The sequence below is a fragment of the Eptatretus burgeri genome, chromosome 12 (assembly GCF_056783735.1).
Source record: "Eptatretus burgeri isolate ZD-2024b chromosome 12, Ebu_testis_v1, whole genome shotgun sequence".
Taxonomy (NCBI): Eukaryota; Metazoa; Chordata; class Myxini; order Myxiniformes; family Myxinidae; genus Eptatretus; species Eptatretus burgeri.
In genome coordinates this window covers 26498372-26510871 of record NC_140972.1, presented here as the reverse complement: position 1 = coordinate 26510871, position 12500 = coordinate 26498372, and the positions used below count along the sequence as shown (strand labels likewise).

Below are 12500 nucleotides of genomic sequence, written 5' to 3'. Positions count from 1 at the left end.
GTTTTGTCATTTTCAACATTGCACTCCAAGCTAAACCAGGAGCTGTGAAATAGTGGGCAGGGTCTAATCCATAACAATTTTTATTATGACAGAGTGTTCTAAAAGCCTCAAACACATCAGCTAACAATAAAACATCTGTTTTTAGATATAAATCATGATATTCTCCAAGGTTCTTTATCTTAAATATTTTCCATATTTCTTGTGCGTGTTTATATTCCTTATCACTTATCTCTTCTTCATAAAGGTTATTATAGAAACTTTCTTTTGAAGGAAGTTGTGTTTCTTTAAATCTCATAAATGAATCCATATAATCATAAGGATAAATTCCCTTACTTGTAAGAATTTTCTCTTTACTTTGAATTTCATTCCTTGTTTGAATTTCCTCTCTCGTAAGAATTCCTTCTTTAATCAGAATTTCATCTTTAATCTGAATTTCCTCTTTAGTTCGAATTTTCTTTATAATTAGAATTTCATCTTCAGTTAGAATTTCCTCTTTACTTTGAATTCTCTCTTTAATCTGAATTTCCTCTTTAGTGAGAATTTCCTCTTTTGGAAAGAATGAATTAAGATTTGGAAAAGAGTCCGTGGAGCTTAGATTTGATGCGAGGTAGGCTAGTGGTGTTCCCATAAACTTGTAAGAATCTAAAAACCTAATACGAGTTATAGGTTTTGTGAATATCATTTTTGAAAATGAAATATACTTTTGACTTGTGTTTGTTATAGCAGAAATATTCCCTGGTGTTTTTGAAAGTTCATTTATAAATAGATGTGTATCATAGTTGGCGCTGTTGTGAAGAAAGACTGGAATAAAAGAAGGTAATTTATAATTAAGATTACAACAGGAATGAGCGGGACCTCTATATTTACCAGTAAGATGACAATGGTCTCTAACTTTAAACTCCTTAATTTCCCCCTCACAAATATGACAGATATTGTTCATTCTAAATTCTAATTTTTCTTCTTTGGTTAATTTCATCGGTTCATTTGTTTCTTTCATTAATTTAGTGAGTCTTATACAATCCTTTTCTAATCGTTTTACAAACTCTTGTGAAGCATTTTTTCCACGATAATGTTCAAGTTTGTTATACTTTTCTCCAACAGATGATTTGATATAATAACAAAAACCACAAGGAATATGTTTTTGATATTTATTTGTATATGGTTCTTTTGGATTAGGAGAAGCAGTATTTATCTTTTTAAGGATACATTCAAAATCAGCGTATATCACAAATGGGTGCATGATAGATTTATTATAATCTTCAAAATAAATCTTTTCACCAGGTTTAGGCATTGTAATTACAGCTGATTTATGATTACTACAATATTTTGAATGTTGTTCTAATCGTTCTTTTGTATGAAATGAATTAAGACATCGCTTACAAGGATATATTTTGTTTGCTGTTCTGAATACCTGAGAAGAGATTAATCTTGATAAATTATTGATGTATGTGTAATGTGAATTCTTTCCAACACTAAAATATAAAAGGTCAATGTGTGTTTCTTCATTTTTATAGTTGTTTGAAATTTTTAATATTTGAACTTTGTTTGTATCCGTTAATCCATATACATTAATAGAAAGATTATTCTTTTTCTCAAATTTAGGAATATCTGTTAGTGGCATTGGGAATTTAAAATCTTTAATGTCCAAGGTATTCTCATATTTCATATATTGTTTTACTCTTTCTGAATTACATTTTGGTGGATGTAAGTGAGCAAGAACAGACCAGAGAAAACATTTATTATCATTGTTCTTAATATTAACAACTGCCTTCTTTAGTTTTATTTCTTTTGGTAATTCAATATAAGAAGAAGCTTTAAGAGGGTTTGATTTTAGAATGTGTATATCTAAAAAGATGATTTTTTAATATTGAATCCACTTCCTACCACTGTATTATCAACATCCTCCTCTTGTCTTGATAGTTCTTCATAAACCCCACTATTCAAAAAATCTTGAAATGATGTTATAAAATGAAGATCTGTTCTCATATAAGGAGTTTGTTCTTCATCTTGTCTTTTCATATTCATTTTCACTCCCATATAAAACTTTAAAGTTTTTATTTCTTTTAATGTCTTTTTAATAAATTTTTCAACATCGGGTTTTACTATTTCAATTGATTCAGCTATTGATGATGGACCGGGTTCTCCAAATTGAAAAATCCTTATTTTTATATGCCCTTTAAATGCCTCATCAGTGTTTTTAATATAATAGTCTCCCTTTACTTTAAACTCATTTTTCTTGTGTTTTTGTGATTGAAGATGTTGATTATAACTACTCTTCAAAACATCCTTTGAACAGATATCACAATGTTTTCTTTCCAACTCAAGAGGAGATATTTGATGAAATAGATTAAATGTGTGTTTGTTGGTTCGGAGGTGTTTTCTATAATGTTTATATTCGTGATTACAAACATCGCAGTACGTTGTATTCACCATATTTATAGAATAAAACTTTGCTTGAACTAAAATTTTCTTGATGAAAATTTCGTTTAATTTATAGGTGAATCTGTGCTTAAAAACATTTTATCCTCCAACTTTTTCACTTTATAAATACAATGTTTCAAGACACAAAAGACAAGTTTCAATCAATCTCTTCATCTGTTAAAGATACTGAGAAATATGTCAAGGATGTAAAATTGAACAAAGATAAATATAACAACTATTGGATAAAAACTATTATGGTAAATAATATGAGTTCTTCAATTTCCTTCAGTGGAAGGGCTTTTAGTATACCTGGTAGAACATCAATTAAAGTATCTCTAACAAAAGTTTCTCCTCTCCTTCTAGTAATATATTCAAAACTAGAAAAAGCAATGAAACAAGAAAAAGTATCAAAGAACAAAAACCTTATGGATGAAGCTTTAGAAAGAAAAGATAAGACCATCTGTAATATGCAAGGAGAAATTTGTATTTTTTTCAACAACCCTAAAGATGTAAATCTTGATGAAATAAAGGATGTTAATATATCAGGTGAAATGACATTTCGTTCAATAGTAGTTAACGATAATTTTAAAATTACCTTTAATATAAAAAATGTTGTCGTTGAATCTGATAATGAAAAAAAGTATATCGATATTGATGGTAATATACAACTGAAAGTATAGATGAATTTCAGTTTAAGTAAAGTTTTACTTTATAAATATGCTAGACTTTCCTGATTCTCCATATGACAAATTTGAGAATTGTCCTGCGTGTGAAAGACGGGGATTAAACACAGAGTCAAAAGCCTATAAACAATGTATATTCTGTGATTATCTTCTAATTCATGATAATCAAAAATATAAAAAGGAAAATAATTCTTTTAGATTTACACCAAAAATGAATTACTTTACAAGATTGATTAGAGAAATGAATGTAAAGTATGAGGATGATAACACACCTTTCCTTACAAGGGAAGAAACTGAACGTATAAGAGAAATGTTCAAAGGATTGTTGTTGTATATTATTCATGGATGTAATTTTCAGGGAAATATCAACACAAGATATTGTATAAATAAAATAATGGATTATCTTGAAATTAAACCTGAACTTAGGATAAAATATAGAGTTTCTAAAAAAGCCAATAATAAATTAAATAACCTGTTTTTCAAATATATAAATGAATGATTTTTTACCTATTTGGGAAAATAAGATAAAATTTAACAACCATAAAAATCTCCCAAATTCATTAAGATGTCTCATAGTTGGTTCAAGTGGATGTGGAAAAACCTGCTTACTTTTAAAAATGCTCCTCACTCCCAACTTTTTAGATTATGATAATTTAATAATTTTCACAAAGTCGAGTTTTCAACCAGAGTATCAACTACTCTCACAAGGTTTTAATGCTGGTCTTCAAAAGAAGATATAATAGGTTTATTTAAACGTCAAAAAAACCTAAATGATTATAACATTGAAGATATAATTCAACTATTTTGTGATACACAGAGATGTAAAAAGAAATCAAATCTTATAACTTGTATTCTTAGTGATAATACGGATGATATACCGTCTCCCCAAGATTTGGATAAATCAAAAAAGAACCTCGTTATCTTTGATGATTGTGTTAATGAGAGAAACCAAACGGTAATGGACAGCTACTACACAAGAGGGAGACATTCTTCTTGTAATTGTATTTATCTTAGTCAATCGTACTTTCAACTTCCTCGTCGTTCCATCAGAAACAATGCTAATACTTTTATTTTATTCAAGTTAAATTCAATAGATATCAATAATTTTTGGAGAGATAATTGTTCTACATTATGTAGTAAAAAGAAATTTGAGGATTATATGAAGCACACGACTGAAAAATATAAATATATTGTTGTGAAACAAGATGAGATATTAAGGGATATATTTTTTGTTTTATAAACAATTACATATATAAATGACAACTATTATTATAAATCTTGTGGGTAAATCTGCTTCTGGAAAAAACTTTCATAAATCAAGGTTCTTGTGTAGTACAAATGAGAATATTGTAAATTTACTTAAAAAACACCCCGTGATACGCATTGTATCAACAACAACTAGAGCAATAAGACCTGGAGAAGTAAAAGGTGAAGATTATCACTATATTTCAGTGGAGGAACATATGCGATTGAGGAATGAAGGACAAATATTTGAGGAGGTTTCTCTTGGTACAACAAAATATTCACATTGTAAGAGTGAGTTAAAGAAACTAAAATCTGGTGGTGTTGGGATATTAGAAACTAATCCAGAAGGAACGAGACAAATTATTAAATATCTGAGCGGAGTGAAGATTTTATCATTCGGTTTTGATGTTGATGAAGAAACTCAACACAAACGTATGAAAAGCAGAGATGCAAGGATTAGTGAAGAAGAAATTACAACTCGCATTAATGTTAATAAAGAATTTGATGAAATATTTAAAGAAAAGGATTTATTTGAACACATCTACTTGAATGATGAAGAAAAGGAAAATTTCCCTGTTGATCTTTACAATTCATTAAATGATATTTTACAATAAATAAATGGATACAAAAGAAAGAGCAAGAAGATTTAAGGAACATCAAGAGTTGGTTTCAAAAGTTGTAAAACAACAGGAAGACATAAAGAAGAAACGCAGACAGAAACTAACGGGCGAAGAAGCATTTGAAAAAAACAAGAGAAATTTTTTAAACCACTTTTAAAGACTTCCCAAGAAAAAATGAAAGATGTTTCCACAGTTCCCACAGTAGAATATACTCCTAGAAAGCTTCAAATGTTAAAAGATTTCAGTCAAATGACGGAGGAAGAATTAGAGCATTTAGGAGAATTAGAATATGATGATGAAGGTTTATTTCAACAACTGGAAGAGATTAATCAACCCCCTGATTATATTGTGAATGCTGTTCAAAACAATGAATATTCAGCGGATTCAAAAACCAAAGCAGGACTCATTCCAACAGAACAACCAGCAATATTTCATCTTGTTCAAGAAAAGGTATTGATATTTAATGATGAATTAAGGTTCTTAAGTTCTGCTCAACCCCTGTTAAACTAACTCCGAGATTAATGTTTCTTCTCACAAAAGATGGAAGACAAGGTTCAACTGTGAGGGATGAATCAAAGTATATTGATAAACCATTGGATATGGAAAATAATGATGATAGAGTATATATTGATTTGCTGAACACTCTAAATTATAAGGTTATTCTTTCTGGTAAAAGTAGGAAGAATGAGAAGGAGAAACACATTATTCAGGCTTTAAGTATCCTTGGTTCAGGTATTAGTTTTCTTCCAAATGACCCATCGCAATTAGTTAATAGACTGTTATTGTTGTTCGGCAGTAAGAAGGCTGGAAATAACAATTGTTTTAATGAAGCATCAGCCATTTTAGACCAGTTGATGAACATGAAAATAATTAATAAATCTCAATATAAAGACATTTTAACTCATATTAAATAAGATGAGAAGCACAATCCTGAGTTTTAATTTCACAACAAGCGACCACACATCTTCATTCCCATACCCACTACAACTTGACACAACAAAAGAATATGAGGCATCTTTATTGTCCATGGAGACTTATAATACCTTATTTAATATAACCGAGAAAAATGACAAGTTTAGTTATAATCCGGGAAGTGGATACAAAACGATAACAGTCTCACCCGGAGCATACGAGATTTCTCAAATATCTTCCGAAATTGCTCGTCTTATGAAAGAACAGGGTGATGAACCAAAAAATATTGTTATAAACATTCAAAAACATACTTCAAAATCAACGATTAAAGTTAAAAATAACTACAAGGTTGATTTCACAATTGATAATTCATTTAGAGAGTTATTAGGTTTCTCCTCAAAAAAGATTGAAACTAATGGGACGTTTTACAGTGATAATGTCATTCAAATATCCTCAGGAATAAATTCGGTGTTAATTCACTGTGATTTGATTGATGGTGCTTATAATGATGGATTAAAAACAAATACAATATTTTCATTCAGCGCATACTCAACCCCAATTGGTTATAAATTCAATATGGAGCCTAAAAATTTGGTTTATCTACCTGTGTCAGGAAAAACCATACACAGAGTAAATTTTAGGATAACCGACCAAGATAATCGTGTGATTTCTTTTAATGGAGAAGTTATATCCATCAGAATTCACCTACGTGAAGTTTTTCAATAAATAAATACGATGGTTATTGTGAGGAAGCACGAGTTGGGAAAATATAAAATAATTACAGGGGATGGGATGTTCCTTTCCCCGTACTACAAGGGTGAAGGTATGTATCTTGGTAGAGGATACTATAAACCTAAGAGACAAAGGGGTGTTGGACATCAATTTAGAGGAGATGGGATAATTGATACTCTCATGGGTATTGGTTCAACTATTCTTAAACATAAAGACCTAATTGGTTCAACTGCTTCTGCTGTGGGAAATGTAGCAGGTGCTGTAAAGAGTATAAAAGATGCTCAGAAAGAATCTCATAAATTACAAGCAATAAAAGAAATTAAGAAAGGTAAAACTCAGTTGTCCCCCCAAGAACGACAGAAAATAATTCAAATACTTGGATCAGGGTTTCAAAAGTTTTAACATCTTTTTTCCTAAATAAATACAAGTATGGAAGCAATTGATAGTATCTATGATTTGGATGATACTATTATTATCTCAAACTCCACTAAAAAGAAGATTACTTCAAGGTAAATGCAATAACTGGAACAGACTGGAATACAAATGGTACAAAAAGTTTTGAAATAAATAATCAACAAACCTATTTGAATCTCTCCGAAAGTTTCTTGTTGTGTAAATTTAAATTCACTAAGGCTGGGAATAACACAAACGCTACACTTGTAAATGATTTCTTCTGGAAAATGTTTGATAGTGTGCGATTGTATATTGGAACACAAGAAGTTGAAGCGGTTGATTATGTCTCTGCTGTATCTGAAATGATGAAATTTACACTCTATACATTCAGTGATAGAATGGGAAAGGGGTCTGTCGAAGGTTTTATTCCTGATATGTCAACGGGAACAAACACAGACCCTGGATATATTCAAAGGAAAGGAATGTATAATGATGATACAAAAGCAGAAAATAGTTTTACTGTGGCAGTTCCTCTTAAAGGTATATTTGGATTTTGTGATTATGATAAAGTTCTGTATGGTCTTAAAATTAGATTTCAACTACAAAGGAATGATAATGAAAATAGATTGCTTTTTGGTGTTGGTAATGCTTTTGGTGATCAGAATAAATTTGTAATTGAGGAGATGAGTTGGTATATCAGTGAATATACTCCTAATCTTAAAACAGAAGAGATGTTGAATCGAAGACTTAACTCAAAAAAACCACTCAGTGTATCATACCTCAAAAGAAGATGTCAACACGTTAAACTCAATCAAACTACTTACACGTGGAATTTGGGTGTTCTGGAAGGAAAGCCACGATATCTGTGGATGATTTTTAAAAAGCCAGATGGTGATACTGCGACTGATAAGAATAATGCATTGAGTGATAATGCTAAGGTGAAACAACTTCGCGTTTCTCTAGATGGAACATTTTATCCACGAGATAGATTGGAAATTAATTGGGAAAAAATGATTTTGCTGAAGCATACAAGTCTTACCAAAAGGTGTGTGAAAGTAATGGAAATAAAGAACCTATTTTGGATATGACAGCATTTAAAAGTTTGTATACAATCTATACGTTTGACCTGAGCGCTCAAAAAGAAACTATAAAGTCTAATCGAGTGGATACTTCCCTATACATTGAAAGAGGAGAGAGTGAAGAAGTTGATACATATTGTTTGCTTTTGGAAGAAACAGAATTGCAGATTAATACAGATAATGGTGTGATGATTAGTCTCACATAATTTTTTGTTAAATAAATGAGTGGCAAAGTACCAACTGGGGTATATGTTAATCAAATCAATCTTCATAAACTATCATCTTGTGTTCAAAATCAAAAGCCTTGTACGATTAACGTTAATACAATTCAGAGAAAAGGAGCAGTAAGAATTGATGTTTTGCTCACAAGAGAACAGGTTAAAATCTTGAATGACACTGGCTCACTTAAAATTAAAATGACAAAACCAATGTTGAAAAAATATTCAATAAGAGAGACGAGTGGAGGATTTCTCCCATTTCTAATTCCTTTATTTGCTGGTTTAAGTGCGGTTGGAGCATTGACGGGTGGTATTTCAACAGCGGTCAAAACTGCCAACGAAAGGAAGGCTCAACTCCAGGCTCAAAAAGAATTGGAAAGACATAACAAAGAGTTGGAGAAACAAATTAGTGGAAGTGGTGTAATTGTAGATTTTGCTGAAAAACTTGAAGGTCTGCCTGATAAAGCGAGATTGTTAGTTGGAGATATGCTTTCTTCTATAGCACAAGCAGGTGTAAAATTAACGAAAAGAGGTAATGGATTATATCTTTCTAATAAATAAATGAGCATTGATGAGTGGTTGAAAGAATTTGGAAAGAATACAACATCAAATTTACAACTTGCCAAATATTGTAAGAAATTAAAAATTCATAATGTGGTTATTTGTATGAAAGATGAATTAACAAATGTGTCGAAACATACAAAGAATATTATTATGAACTTAGAAGATAATGATGGGAACGGTTCTCATTGGGTTTGTATTTTTAATAGTCAAGACAAATATTATTTTGATAGTTTTGGTCTTCCACCACCTGTTGAAGTCATAAAATTCTTACAGAATGGTGTTTATCAAACATTTCAAGTCCAAGATTTAAATTCCAAGTGTTGTGGTCAATTATGTCTATATGTGTTATTTCAACTCAACAAAAATAAAAAATTTTATGATATTATTTTTAATCTAATATAAATGACTTATGTTGGTAAAGATGGTTCTATCTTTGGTGTATCTCAAGAACTGGATATTGATTTATCAAATTATTACACAAAGGCACAGGCTGAACGATATAAATATAATATAAACAAAAATATTAACATGAAAAATGCTTATAAATTAAAAAATTATCCAAGCCCGACTGACGCGAATGACTTGGTGAGATTAAGCGATTTATCACAATATATATACTTAAATAAAACGGCTGTGTATTCTAAAGATACAGAAGTGTTGATATTATCTCCAGGTCATACAGAATTCACAGTTCGAATTAAAATAAATTTTTATAAAGAAGGGCGTATCGTTTGTATGAGAATAGAACAATGGGGGTATGATATGAATGATTTAGGGTATAATTGGTCATTTAAAATTAACCTCGAAGACCTGGAACAATTAAATCAGTCTCGTAAGGAAGAATATTATCCACTTGGTATCGAGAATGAGTTTTGTGGAGCCACGATTAGTAAACAACAAATAAAAGAATTTAATAAGGGTAAATATAATAATGGTTTTGCCCTTGTTTATCTCATGAAAACAGAAAAAACAGGATTATATATAATAAGTAAGGAAATACAAAATGATTTAACTATGGGAAGATGGGGAGGTGTTTCGTGCCATAATATTATTCTAACATATATTTCTAATACATAAATGACAGCAAGAAGGCTTCAAGAAAATTATCATTTCTGTGTTCAAGCATACCTTCAAGAAAAGGGTATTCGGTATTTTAATAAATATGTTCTACAACATAAGAATGAGGTATTTTCAATAAAAGATTGGCATTATGCTGATGTTGATAAACCAACAACTTTAGATTTAATTAGAATGTTAAATAATGAAAAAATTATAAGGTTAAGAAAAGGTAAGGCTCTTTTAGAAATTCAAAAGAAATTTTATTGGTATCCTGTTGTAAAAAAATTATTTTGGATACAGGAATAACAAGAAATCCTGATGAATATATGTATAATATTCTATGGGGTGTAAACGATTCAAGTATAGTAAGGGATGAGGAAGGAGTTGAAGAAGAGAGGGAAGAGGAGGAAAAGGAGGAGGAGGAGAGAGAGAAGGAGGAAAGAGAGAAGAGAGAGAGGGAGGAAAGAGAGAGAATGAATAAATATCAAAATATGGAAACCAGTGAGATTCAAAAAAGAATAGAGGTATTAAAGAAATTAACTTATCTCACCAGGGAGGAATACAAAGAATTAAAAAGTCTATTTACAATACTTTCGACAAGACTATCGACATCGAGAAGACATGTATTTTAATTCAAGTTTTTTCTTAAATAAATGGAGGAGAGAGTGAAGGCATTTCTAAGGATTCTTTATGTTTTAAAAATTAAGATTCAAATGTGCATGTTGGAAACTAAAAAGGTTTTTGCACTCTGCAGAAATTTTTCTCATAAATAAATGAGTTATTGTCTCAAATGTAAAAAGAAAACTAATACTAAAAATATTTCATATATTAAAAGTAAAAATAACAGGGTTATACAAAAAAGTATATGTTCGGTGTGTGGTTCAAAAAAATCAATTTATCTCCAAACACAAACTCGGAGGAGATATACAAAAGTTTTTATCAGGAAGTAAATTTACAACTACTGGAATACCAGGGAATTACATCTTCCAGGGTATTCTTTCTGTGGTCCAGGCACAAACTTGGATAAAAGATTAGATGAGGCAGACAATCCTAAATCCTGGAGTAAACCAATCAATAGAGTTGATGAAGTGTGCATGAGACACGATATTGATTATGGGAATACCACAACGTTGGAAGAAAAGCATGAAGCCGATAGAGAAATGTTATATAATTTGTCTCTGATACAAAATCCAACCTTGAGAGAAAAAGTTGATAGGTTCATCGTGAAGAAGATGATTAGTGCTAAATTGAAACTTGGACTTGGAAATTCAAAAAACTTATAGGCTCTAATGATGCCATTAAGACTGAAGAGCAATTAGCTGATGAATTACATAAACCAATATTCACAAAGTTTCAGAGAAGGAAAGTTTATTCCAAGGAAGTTGATTATATCTGGTCTGCTGATTTGATTGAACTCAATAATGATAAGGGGTACAAGTATGCTTTAACCGTTATTGATTTGAGGAGTAGATATGCGTGGGTTGTCCCTTTAAAAAACAAAACAGGTAATACTCTTGTGTTAGCTTTTCAACAGATATTTAATAAAAGTAAGAGAAAACCTAAGAAATTGTGGACTGATGAGGGTAGAGAGTTTTATAACAAGACATTTATGAATTTTTTAAAAAATAACAGTATTACATTATACAGTACCTTTAATGAAGGGAAGGCAGTTGTTGTTGAACGTTTTAATCGTACCTTAAAAGAGAGACTATATAAAAAATTCACACAACTCGGTTCACAACAATGGTTATCTTTTATTCAGGATATTGTGGATAAGTATAATGACACGATTCACACGTCAACGAATATGAAGCCATCAGAAACATTTACAAAATTAAAATATGAAAAAGAGATTAATGTCAGAAAACCTAAGTTCAAAGTTGGTGATATCGTAAGAATATATAGGTGGAAATCTCATTTTGAAAAGGGTTTTACTGAACGATGGACGAAAGAACTTTTTAAAATTGTTGATGTAATAGATACAGTTCCTTGGACTTATAAAATATATGATTTGGAAGGGGAAGAGATTTTAGGTTCATTTTATTCACAGGAATTACAAAAGACAAAACTAAGCATATAATACACCTTTGTGGACACTAGAGGAACAAGTCCGAGGTGTATTACAGTATATAATGTGTGTCAAGGGGGACGTTCTTAGATCTGTGAACCCCAAACACAGAATCCTCAACTGAATAGTCAAGGCTTAACTTTTGTTTGTGTGTGTGTGTGCAATGGGAGCAATAGGTTGGCGCTTCACTCCCTCCTACTATACACCGTTGTGGACACTCGAGGGCCAAGTCCGAGGTGTATTACAGTATATAATGTGTGTCAAGGGGGACGTTCTTAGATCTGTGAACCCCAAACACAGAATCCTCAACTGAATAGTCAAGGCTTAACTTTTGTTTGTGTGTGTGTGTGCAATGGGAGCAATAGGTTGGCGCTTCACTCCCTCCTACTATACACCGTTGTGGACACTCGAGGGCCAAGTCCGAGGTGTATAACAGTATATAATGTGTGTCAAGGGGGACGTTCTTAGATCTGTGAACCCCAAACACAGAATCCTCAACTGAATAG

General features: G+C 31.0%; 1 protein-coding gene across 1 annotated transcript in view; it reads left to right on the top strand.

Annotated features, from left to right (window-relative positions):
• Positions 1-12500, top strand: part of LOC147015284 (uncharacterized) — a 444530-nt gene that overhangs the window by 206130 nt on the left and 225900 nt on the right. The window lies entirely within an intron of this gene.